The sequence below is a fragment of the Manacus candei genome, unplaced genomic scaffold (genome assembly GCF_025592945.1).
Source record: "Manacus candei isolate 608988 ecotype Guabito, Panama unplaced genomic scaffold, ASM2559294v1 h1tg000017l, whole genome shotgun sequence".
Taxonomy (NCBI): Eukaryota; Metazoa; Chordata; class Aves; order Passeriformes; family Pipridae; genus Manacus; species Manacus candei.
The window spans coordinates 32244070-32256406 of NW_026138065.1; the positions used below are offsets into that span (position 1 = coordinate 32244070).

Genomic DNA, 12337 nt, shown 5'->3' on the forward strand with positions numbered 1-12337 from the left:
AAAGGGAATTTACTGCCATGCTCACAACCCTTCAGCATAGCTAATTTGGCAGCCCACTCCTGCCTGCTGCAGGGTCTACTGGGGTGAGGCATGGAGGGACAAAACCCTCTCCCCCTTGCTCTGATGGCAGAAGTAGGCACCTACCACTGCCTTTTTCTTGCCTGCCAGGGCTTAATGTCTTTGCACTGAGTGGTCTGCATCTCTTCCCTTGCCTGCTTTTTTTGGAGGGAAAACTTGGTGAAGCAGAACTGCCTAATATAACCTTAAATTAAGGGGAGTGTGGGGGGGAAAGTAGGAGACAGCATTGAGAAAGATCCAGAGGGGAACTCGGAAAATCCAGTGGCTGTGGATGAGGGGGGCTTTGAGTCCTGACTGGTTTAGTAGCAGCCTTTTCAAGCAAGGCCTGCAGTTGGCTCGAGACATGAACAGGAGGGTATCCATTTCCAGGCATTTTAAAGCCCAGCCCTCTGCTCCCACACCTCTTGCCACAGTGTAAAGAAGCCGCTTCTGCCACCCTGAATGGGACTGGCTGCCCCCAGCTAGAGAAGATGGACAAGTTAATCATCTAATTCCAGGCCTGAAGAGCACCTATTTTCACTTTGGAGAACATCTATTCTGTATCTAACTCCGTTTTTAAAGCAGCAGAGCACCTGGTACAGGTGCACCAGAACATCTTACCTCCCTCAACCATCTCACCTCAACCTACAGCAGCAGTGGCTGCAGGGATACAGCTTTAGGCTACACCAGAGTTTGAGGAAGGTCTGGTGAGCTGGGATGTCAGACTTTGGCTTTCACTGGATGAAAGCAAGAGCAGGATCTGGGCCCAGGTCATATCCCCCAGGAGGAAATATGTACAATTGGAAGCAGCAGCGATACTCAAAAACCACACAGGGGCTGGCCAGCGCAGCCCAGAGATAATCCAGCTCCAGCAGCGAGACTTGATCCCAGCCGTGGAGCTTTCGTCCAAGGAGGGGCTTGGGGGTCAGGAGCAGCTGAGTTCCAGGATGGGAAAAGCCTTTAGGGGTTACCTGTGGGTGCGAGTGGTCTCCACATCCAGCAGCTGCTCTGTCTCCGGCCGTCGGACGCTGTGCCACAGGGAACACCACGGGCACAGACCCGAGCTGGCCGTGCTCCAGCGGCATCACCGTCACGTTCCTCGGACCAGTTCCTCCCGCTGACGAACCTCGTGAGCACAGTGACTCACAGCTGCCTCAGCCAGGGAGGGAGAACTGGATTGTGCTGCTCTGGGAGCCAGGCTGCTCCCACCTTGGAAAGGAAAAGGATTCAGGGAAGGAATAAGGCAGGGGAGCTGGGGAAGAGCTGAGCTTGCAGTTTGCTCTGCAGATGCAGGCGACAGCTCTGGCAGAAGCGATGCTGGCAGTGAGGCCACCCTCGTTGAGATGACACTCCCCCCACACACACACACTTGGCAACAGCCTCAAATAGAGCAGAAGTTCTAAGCAGAGAACTGCTTAGTGTACCTCTAATGCTACAGGTTACTCCAAAAACTGCGTGGCCTCACCAGTCTCATGGCTTATTACCTACTACAAACTGAATTCCGGATGGTTTCCTTTGTCCAGTCCAACTCCAATCCAACCAAAAAAAAAAAATAAAATCATCTAATCACTTCTGCCACTCAAACTGGGCCATTGAAAAGCCTTGACTTAACGGGTCAGGGATCAGCAGGACACCCAGAACTGATTGCAGGAAGGAGCATGATGATGATTTGTACATCCCTGGTGTGTGTTGGGGGCTCTGGGGATGGCAGTGATGCAGAATGGCAGCTATAGCACAGCTCTAAGAACTGCAAGCTGCTGACAGACACTGTAGGAACAAAGTGAGGGCCAAAACATGTCCAGTGAATCATCCACTATGAGTTGGTTCAACCAGTTTGAAGTCCCACACACAAAAGCAAAGACAACCCAGGACTGTCATCCCAGGCAAAGGAGTGGGGGAAAAAGGGAGAGAAACGTGCTGGGCAGGAGGGACAACTCTTCAAGTTGGCCCTGGTGATGAGCTTGGAAAGATGGCAAGTCCCAGCTTGCTCCCTCCTGCCAGAAACTCTTACTCCTGCCTCCTCTCCCACGTCCTATGCCATGACCTTCCTGCTGGCTCAGGCAGCCGCTCCCTCCAGGCAGGTCCCTGTGGGGAGCAGAGGTGCATGGGGTGAAGAGAACGAGGTTGGGGAAGGAGAAGGGCTCCAAGGGCACTGGACTTGCCAAACTGAAGTGTCCTCAGAAGGGATGGGAGAAAAACCAACCTTCCCCATAGTCCATGGACTGCTCCTGGGGGGACAGAAATCCACCTGGCTCCAACTAACTTCGGTTCATGCCTTGACCCAAGGCAAGGGTCGGTGCTCTCAGAAGGTGATGGTAAAAAAAAATCTGATTATCTGATTTAAAAATAAAGAATAGTCCTCTCCAGGAAATCCTAGCTTGGCTCAGAGCAGGCATGGTCACTCCAGCCTGCCCAGCACCCCTGCCAAGGCAAAACCGGCTCTGGCACCATGTCTGGGAGCCAAAACACACCCAGCTGGCTGGGAAGGGCTCAGTGGGACAGTGGCACAAAGGGAAAACTGCAACCTCAGGAACATTCGCACACAGAGCCTGTTTTCTTGTGCTGCTCTAAATGCTCCAATGCTCCAAGTGAGAGGCATCAAGATTTAAGCTTAAATTAAGATTTAAGATAAACAGCAGGAACAAACCCATTCGGCCCAACTCCCTTCTCTCCAGCAGACTTGCAATCCAGGACCAACAATTTCTGGTCATGGTGTCTCTTCTAGAGCAACTGATCTAAACTTTTTCCCACCAGTTTCAGTAAAATAGGCAAACTTGTCTCTGTTGTTCTAGAATGCCCTGTGCCACCTGCAGATAACTCTCTACACAGGGAAAGGTACCCTGACGAAGAGTTAAAACAATCCAATGGCTTCATGTAATACATAATTTATCACCCAGAGTAACCATAAGAAGAGTGCTTTTTAAATGTGGGGTTTGACTGTGGTTAACCCTGAAATTAGGGACTTTTCTTGATTATTGCACTCATCTTTTTGAAGTACAGCTATCCCCAGAGCCAAGCTCAACTCTGCTGCTCTAAACCCACCTCCTAACGCGATGCCTGCTCCTCACACAGCCAAGTGTTGCCTTTAGCATAAAACAGGTCCTGCAACTGTACCTCAGCCGGCAAAGGTAATACCTGCCATGAAAAAGAAGAGTTAGAAAACATAACTTTGTAAAAAATTGCCTCCTAATTAAACCAAGGGAGAAAAACCAGGCGCTTACTCAAGGTTTACTGTCCCAGGCAACCCTGAGAAGCAGAATAATTTCCCAACATATAAACGGAGGGCTTAGGGGCAGCTGCACCACATAAACAGTCACGGCGGGGCTCTGAAGTTTCTATCGGTATATGGGATATAAAGCTGGGTGAATAACTGATTTTTCGGTTCGCTGGCAATCCTGAAAAAACTCTCTCTCAAAAAAAAAAATTCATTTGGGGTCGACTGAAACAAATGTTCCACTTTGACTCTTCAGCCCTCTAACAAAAGTTAGCGCCGAAGATCGTTCTAAATGAAAAGTTGCTTCAAAGAGGAAAATCTCAAAGCCTTTTATTTGGAGAAGGCTGAAACAAAATAGGTTTGTTTCTTTTCTCTCCGGACGAAAAAAAAAAAAAAACAGAAAAAAAAAGTGTGGCAAATCAAAACAACTCATAAAATGTTTTTGTTTTGCCAAAATTTGCCTTTTCTCATTCAAGATTTTAGCCAGCTCCAGCACAACCAATTTACACATATAATAACTTAAACAGAGACAACAGTAATCCTGATGGAATACAAGTTCTTTTTTTTTTTCTTTTTTTTTTAAAAAAAAACCCCAAACCACTGCACAAATGTCCCGAAAGTGAAACCCAGCAGAAAGTAAGCTCAAAACCACTAAGCTTTTCTTGGCTCGGCAAGAGAATCTTATTAAGTCTCTGAATCATAGAGCCCCAGATTTGGGATGTTGTGAAAATTAAATTAGTCTTACTTCTTATTAGCAAGGCAAGAAAGGAACCAGGAGATTAGGATGCAGCAACGGCCATTGTGAGCCAACTTTTCAGCGTGTTTCTGCCTTTCTCCTGCAAACCCACAGTTAGTGGCGTTCGCGCTGTTCGGTGCTATTTTTAATCTCGGGATGCAGGTTCCTGACTTTCCACTCAGTCTAATGCAAATCCAGGATTTAATGCCATGCCACGGTGAGATTCTCATTTCACTTCCTGATTTGTCTCATTTGAAGCCTCTGCTTACTTGTGCTCTGTAGGTGCATCCACTCTATGGCTGCAAACATAAGATCTGGGGCAGCCAGGAGTTAAACTCTTGGGATAGAGAGGGAGGAAAGGCATCCATCCATATGCACTTCCAGAGAGTACAAGTGGGATGGCCTCACCCCTCTCCTGTTTTGCCTTTTGCTGGAAGTTTAATATTTGAGTTTGCTGGCTGCAGGATTGCTCTGATGCTTTGGGGAACAGAGCCTGGCCAGTTGGGACAGGAACAGTGCCCTACACGTGGGACCAGAGAAAGAGATGGGATTTATCCAGATTTATCCATGCTTTCATTCAGAATACAATGGCTTCATGTACCAGGGAAGAAGTGGGAGCAAAGCACTGTGTTTTTCTAAGTGCTGTACTTTTAAATTAAGCTGGGCTGTAGCACAGCTCGCCTTCGTAATTCACAGCTTCCAGACATCCCACCACACTCCTCAGTGAAAACAGCAGAAAGCAAAGAGCAGATATTCCAAATGTCACACCCAAGCCTGGGTTTAAAACAGTAGAAAACAAAATAGATGTGGTTTTCATATGTCATAAACAGACAAGGACAGGCAGTGACAGTTTGCTGGAAATTGTTTTAACAGACCACAGCTGAAAGTGGATTTAAACCCAGAGAAATCCTTGGAAGGTAAAAAAACAAACCACCACCACCCAAAGAAGAACTTGGACCATCTCAAATCACCACTACACTCTGAAAATCATCACTCAAATCACCACTACACCACTACTTCGCCTTCCCAAGGGTGAAGTCCAAAACAACATTTAATAAGCCAATACTTCCATTTATCATGAGCGCATTTGAATACTACAGTTCCTACGTAATAAATCAAACCTGCCTGCAGTGTTATTATTATTATTTTGTTTAAATAGCACCTTTAATCCCTGAAGAGCTGGCTCTCAGCACAGCAGGGCTAGAGGTCAGCAGCTGGGCAGCACAGAACCTCTGGTCCCCCAGGCCATGGTATATCCAGCAGGTGAGGTGGGAAGGGCTGTCCTGATTGTCCATCCTCAGCTCTCCTGGGAAACAGCACTCACACCAGGGAGAAACCAGTCATCTCCAACCCTGCCTGGAATGAAAGGAGCTGAAAATCCCTCCAAGGGGGATGTTGGTTTTAGCTCAGCACACTCAGAGAGGAAGCTCAGGGAGCTCCAGCACCAGATAGCTCCAGTCACTACTTCTGTCCTTGAGCCAAGGACAACAGGATCTCATCCCTTCCCCACTCCAGGTTACAGCAGGTTTTACAGAGTGCCTCCCCAGCCTGAGCTAAATTAAAGAATAAGAAAGCTTGGTTCTGTGCAGAAGAGCATGGGGAGTTGGGAGTTCCTGCACCCAGGACCTCTGCATCCTTGGCCACGTCCCTGGAGGAGACAAGCTGCAGGGAGCTCCTGGCACACATATTCCTGCCCCTTGCACTTACCCCAGGTTTCACATCTCCTGTGCTGCACCAGAGGAACAAAGACATCCTCTTGTTCCAAATCTCCCCTCCACAGCCTTCTGGAAGCTGAGCTTTCCCCTTGTCAGACGTCTCCAAGTCCAGGGTGAGGACATGCAAATGTGGCCAGGATGGATCAGAGCCCAGAGACTCAGATATTTCTTGGAGAACTTGGGCCCTGAGAATACCAGGGGCTCAACACCGCCAGGTGAAACCGACAGGAGACGGGATGTGGTGCCACTGGTTTTCCTTCCAGCAGAGGACAAAGGGCACTCAAACCACCACTGCAGCACCAAAGATGAGCAGCTCCCACATGCTGGAAAACTCCGGGCACTGTACTCATGAGACACATCTATCCTGGACCCTGGCACCAACTCAAATAGCATCCAGCACCTCTCAGGATAATCCCAACTGCAGGAAATGTTTCTCTGTATCAATCATCGTGTCTGTGTGCCCAATCACATGTAACTGTGTATTGTAGTTATATAAAATGGGCTCCTAACAGCAAACTCTCTACAGGGAAAATGGTCTGGGCAGCATAAATTATATGAACAAAAGCAAATGCAAATCCTTATCCTTCAACACTTCAGGTGAAGTGTTTTGCTAGAGAATCCAGCCTTGGGTTCATCAGCCTCTTCTCTGGCCAGCTCCAAAGAGGCAGCAAACAATCCCACTGCGACTGTAGCATCTCTCCTGACCCTGGCATTTGAGCCAGCTCTTTCTGCAGGGAAAAGACACCTATAACTCACGAGCTGCACTTCTGCAGCTACAACAGCAACTGCAGGAGAGCCTTTTCCTCCCCCCTTCCTAGTTAATTAGTTTCCCACCTGTGGGTTTGTTTTGCAGGAGAAGAGCAAGGCCTACCTCTGTCTTGCTTTCCTCTTTTCCAGGGGCAGCTCTATTTTTAGGGAACTTAGAGGAGCAGCAGCAGGTTCTGCAGTGCTCTGTCAGGCAGGAGGGAAAAGCAAGGCGTGTTGAAAGTGGAGCATGAACTCCCTTGTGGTCTTGCCAGCGTTCCCTCACCCGCCTCCACCTGTTTGGGCTGCTGAGAAGAAACTGGAGCCTATTATCAGGCCTGCTCCTTTGTCAGGTGTTCCTTTGATGTAAACTCAACCACGATCAGATGTGCTGATGGCAGCAAACAGCCAAAGAGAACCAAACGTGCAAACTGCACAGTGACCTGCAGAGATTAGAGCGAGTGGGGCCGGAGACAAATCGAGGAGATTAAACACCAACGAGCTGAGAAGTCTTGGGAGAAGCACCCAGGGAGACAAAAATAAGCAACGCAGACAGAAAGTAAGAAAACAAGGCAGACCAAGGATTGGATAGATCCTACTAATGCATAAATCAAAGTCTTCCCCTTCCTTGCAATCAGAACTGTTCTGGTAATCTCAGTGTCTGCAGAGTCCCTTTCTGCTCAGTAAGCTCAAGCAAAGCCTAGCTGGAGCTAACGGCACTCCTGATATCCGTCTTCTAGCGCTGTACCTTACCCAAGGACAGAGGACCAGGAGGCTTGCCAGGCCAGAAAATCCCATATCTAACAGGATGCAACCCCATGGCTGTACAGCTTCCCTTCCCGCAAATATGCCCCTGCCTGCCACACAACAGCACTTTGCGAGGTTTTTTTAAAATTTGGAGAGTAGGGCTCTGCTTTTGAAGGTGGAAATATTTAATTTGGGATAGGATGGCATACCACTGCATTACTCCATTTTTCATCTGTTGCTAGTAGCGATGTCCTCAACCTGCAAGCTCTCAGATTTGAGGACCATTACTGATTTAGAACCACTTAGCAGTATGGCAGGGACAGAGGGTATTAAGACACCCAAATTCGTGGGGGAAAACGACACCTAAGAAAAGTACTTTTTCCACTGATCAACCTTTCTGCAGCTAAATGAAACCTGATGCCTTATTAACAGGCATATCTACCTTTCAAATCCCAGTTGTAGACAGCCCTTTCTGTATGCCTCAAAAACTGAAGTTCTCTAGCAACACCAGCAGAAGAACTGTGTAAGTTTACTCCTGTAAACATGCTAAAATCCCCCTTGCCATTGTGTATCACAGCTCTTTCCACTGTCACTTGTAAACCAGGGCAGCGACACTGTGTTCACACTTGCAAAACAAGAATGCATTTTCAACTCTGCTGACCAGAAGTGGCAGAGGAAGATCAAGATGTCAGTGAGGCAGATTTCTGCACACTAGGCCTATTATTTGCTAATGAGATTTCAGCTGTGATCCTCCCGACTCAAAACACACTTCAGAGATCGGAACACTCAGTTGCCAGCAAATCCTGAATTCTCTGCCTGATGCTGCAGTGTGGCCTGGGCAGTGCTACACCTCATCAGTGCCAGATCACCTCACTGGTTATCTTCCTACACCCACTCCCAGTCTCAGGGGAAGGCGGCTTTTCACGAAGAGATGGGAATTTAAGCACGGCCACTGCAACATTTCGGTCATGTCCTGAGACAGGCTGACCTCCACAGTGCCAACATGGTCCTCCAGTGCACTGCACAAATCAAACACAGGGAATAGGAGCCTGTGCCAGCTGCAATGGTCCTACAAGCTGGAAAGGACCAAACTCCCTACCTCTTTGGTCGTGGACTAGGGGAGAATTTGCTTAGGCCGCCTCTTGAATGAAAGAGGAGTTTTCCTAAGGACTGAGCTCACACTGCCAGCCTGCTAAGGAGCTGCATTGATTTGAAACCTAAAGGACAGCTGTTTGTTCCTCCCTTTCCACTCTGCTTCCTCCTCCCCAGCCAAAAGAGGGGGAAAATTGCCAGAACAGACTTCATCTAGGTGGCCAAGGACAGAGAGAAAGGGAGAGGACACCCCTTTAAAGTGGAAAAGGGGGGGAAACTGTACCCTTAAGAACACAAAGCAGCCATACAACTGCGCCTTTTGCCATTGTCAGAGGGAGGCAGCTCAGTCCAAGAGAAAGTGGAGTAACCTGCAACAGCCCTAACAGCTGCAAAACACCCATTGCCAGCTGCATGTTGCTTCTTAACTCGCTTCAGCATTAACTAAGTGACAAAAGACTTTAGTGCTCCTAATGAAAACACAGTCCCTGTATCCAGTAAAATAACACAGCCTTGGAAAAAAACCCAAACCTTTTTGGTAGTAGAATTCATGTGTAAACAGGTTTCAGGTCCAAGTTGCTGAGATCGGGGAAAAAACATTTGATGAGATTTGGGGCCAGGAAGAGAGAGGAAAGGGAGGATTTGAAGGTGTGTGGGGGACACTTCATGAATGCTTTTGATTTGTTTCCAAAGTACCCATGTTTTCTATTTGTGCTAAGGCTTCCTTTAAGAGTTTAAAAGGCAAAATGTGATCCAAAAAGGCCTTATGGGCCCTGAGTCAGCCTTCGCATTTTTGAAAGAGCCTGTCAGATACTTTCCGCTCTGCTCTGAACTCTTGTGGAAGCTGCTCCCACATCCTTCTCCAAGGCTGCTGTAACTGAAGGGCTTTAGGAAGAGATTCAGCAAATCTTGTTGCCTCATCTTCTGTAAACTCTTTGGACTGGTGAGCATAAAGGAACAATAAAAAAAATCAGCAGTCCAGCTACTCATGGAGTGTCTGCACACAGCTGCCAGTGTTCACTTGTTCTTTCCAGACAGTCTCCTCACACACTTCTTTTCCCCAACTGAAAAAGACCTGAAAAACCAGCTCCAACCACAGCAAAAATTACAAATCAGACAGTACCACAGCTCTGCAGACCTGAGTGACAGCCCAAGGGGTCACCAGAATAGAAATTAGACAGACATTCTGCCATGGCCACACACGTCTTCTGCACATCCCCCTGTACCTCAGTCTGCTCCTCTGACCATACAGCTGTTCACCGGTTTTGGAAAAGCATACTGGGATAAAGTTGTGTGACAGAAGCAGCAGGACTGCCCTCCTTCCCCGTGTCACTGTGGCCAAGACTCGTTGCTGTCTCAAGTAATAGGGCAAAACATTATTAGTTTTCTTTTAGCTATTTATACCAACAGGCTGCACTTCACACTTGGAAATATTACTGGGACCAGTATTGGAGAAGCCAATTTGTCTGTTTCTTTCGCTACTAGAGTTGAGACTCTGTAACAAATTCCCCGAAGTGGCACAAGGCGCTGTAACCATGACACCAGAAGTGGTTGGGGTGGGATGGGCTTTTCTCCCTAAGATACAAGTCCAGAAGGTTTACCCCTTGGCAGAGCCAGGCCAGTTGTGACACACTGTGCTCATGAGGATGGAGCTGAACACCACAGTGGCCCCTGGGGTTTGCACTGCAGCAAGGTTTGGGGTGCTCACTGTATCATGGCACAAGATGCAGCTCTCTGAGGTTTGCTGGACAACTCCTTTTCCTATGAGGCATCCTCCCGAGCAGCTGGAGCCCAGGCAACAGACTAAGGCCTGATCCAAAGAACTTGCTTTTCTCCCCCTGTGTAATGCCTTCTGAAGACCAGCTCAGGCAAGACAACACTTCCTGCCATTTATAAGATTAGGGCAGTCTTGAAAACTACACCTGGCCTCAGTAAGCTGCTCTCACTGCAGTTCTGTACTGAGGGAAACAAACACCAAGTGTTTTATCGCTTAAAGAGCCGAAAACAACTGAGACACGTTTCATTGCAAAAGTGGAGACAAAGGCAGAGACAAGGCTGCTGAGCTGAAAGTGCCCCTCTGCTTCCCCTTCCTCCCCACTTAATACCTTCACTGCTTTAAATATGGAAGGTGAGGCTCCCACAATGTCAACAATCCCAGCAGAAAACCTACTCGTATTCCGAGGGGATTTGCTCGCTAGACCTGGTGTCAACGGTGCAAACACTTGCATGGAACTGTACCTGCACAAGTACTAATAAACCCCCATGATACAGCCCTAACAAGCAAGGATCAGTCACAACAGCTCAACAGCCAGCAGGTGTAGCAAAAGCCACCTTGGTCACACAAACAGTGAAGACAGACGTGACAGTCCAGCAGAATTCCACAGGAAATATAGCCCAAGAGGGGCAGCTTCCTTTTGATGCCTCAGATCAATTTATTGCACACAAGGGGAATGTACTCTAAGCATACAAAACTATGCCAAAAAGATCATTAAGCATATGGAAAACCACACCAGAAGAATCATTAAGTCTGTTTAGGCAGACATTAAAAATACGTGCAATACCTTAATTTTGACTCTCCTTTGAATTATTTTGTTTTCCACAGGACAACAGTGACTTTAGTTCAGTGATAAGTATTTTTTTTCCCCTGTCATATTCTAGAAGTAGTCCCAAGCCTTATTTAAAACCCACAATCTAATTACTACGTGGAGTACAGCACTAGGAACCTTTGCAGATGTATGGCAGGTGAGTCAGGTCCTTACAGAATCAGTGGGTCTGCAGAGGAAGATTCAGAAACCCTAAACTAGAAACGTACTTCTCTTTGGTGACCATACAGTGAATCCATAGGTAAGACTGAGCATTCCCCCATGCCTCTGAGATGTGTGTGAGACCTGTATCAGCTGAGTCCTTCTCAGATATTGCTGACAAAGAGGAGCATGGCATTCCAAACAGAGTTAATCTCTTCAGCCTGGCTGTAACACAGGGTTGACAACGTGTATTACAGTTTTAAGTACAGGCTGACAAGATGAAAACAAGAGCTCCATCAGTTTTAGGTGCTTCACACGTGCTCCTGACCCCACAGAGCCACGACTGTATATCAAACAAGCAAAGTTCCTAACTGCTTAAGCTGCATCACAGGGAAATTAGCATTTGTGCACATCCCAATCAGGCAACTCATGCTGGGCACCAAATGACAGAAGTGCACAAGTGACCTCCTGCAAAAAAAGCTGGCATGGCCAGCTGCTTCCAGCCAGGAGAGCACTGCACTCCACTGTGCCTTCTCTGCAATTTCCACATAAGGCCATCCGTTCTCTTCAGCCGTGTGAAGCAGGGGCCCTGCAGAGAAGAGTTCCACTGCACTGTGCTGATTCAGAGAATAAATCTGCACAAGGAAGGCATGAGGCAAGGATCAGGTGAAGACAGGAGGATATGTAAGTAACAACTGTCACATTGCAGACATGACAGGACTGAAGCTGCAGTTCCAAATCACAGTGGCAGACCTTTGCTCTGGAGGATTTGGTTTTATGCCTACAGTCTGGATTTATAATGTACCTCCTTATCTAAAAATAACTCTTGAAAAAGGTATTCTAACATCTGGACTTGTACCAATGCTAAAACAGGCACCAGCAGCTGCATTTAAACCCCTTATGTCTGCAGTCCAGCTCTCTATCCAAAATAATTGATAGCAATGCTGGGCTGTGGCAATGCACAGAACTCACACTCACCCCATGGGTTTGACATGTTTTCTCTGCAGCACAGTAACTCAGACACTTGGGTCTCTGAGGCTCAGTTCCAGATTTTGGAGAAAAGCAGCCAGTGGGCACCTGTAATCCATCCCAGGCTTTCCCTTCTCTCCAAATGCTCCTACTCCTCATGCTCCTGTATCCCACTTTCTCCACCACCTGCTCTTCCTATAGCTATCCCAGCTGCTTATACTCAAGAGTCCTGCTTCACCTTCTTATTTCCCCTACTCAGAGCTTCTCCTGAGATCTTGCTTTGCATTTATTTCCAGCTCCTTCTTCCCTTGTTTTTAGCCCT

At 47.6% G+C, this 12337-nt stretch overlaps 1 long non-coding RNA gene across 1 annotated transcript in view; it reads right to left on the bottom strand.

Moving 5' to 3' along the window:
• Window positions 1-7975, bottom strand: part of LOC127469343 (uncharacterized) — an 11945-nt gene extending 3970 nt beyond the window's left edge. The window contains exons 1-2 of the long non-coding RNA XR_007903957.1: window positions 3100-7975; window positions 1029-1266 (exon numbers count right to left, since the gene is read on the bottom strand). This is a non-coding gene — a long non-coding RNA (uncharacterized LOC127469343). The remainder of the gene's footprint in view (window positions 1-1028; window positions 1267-3099) is intronic.
• Window positions 7976-12337: the final 4362 nt, after the last annotated feature.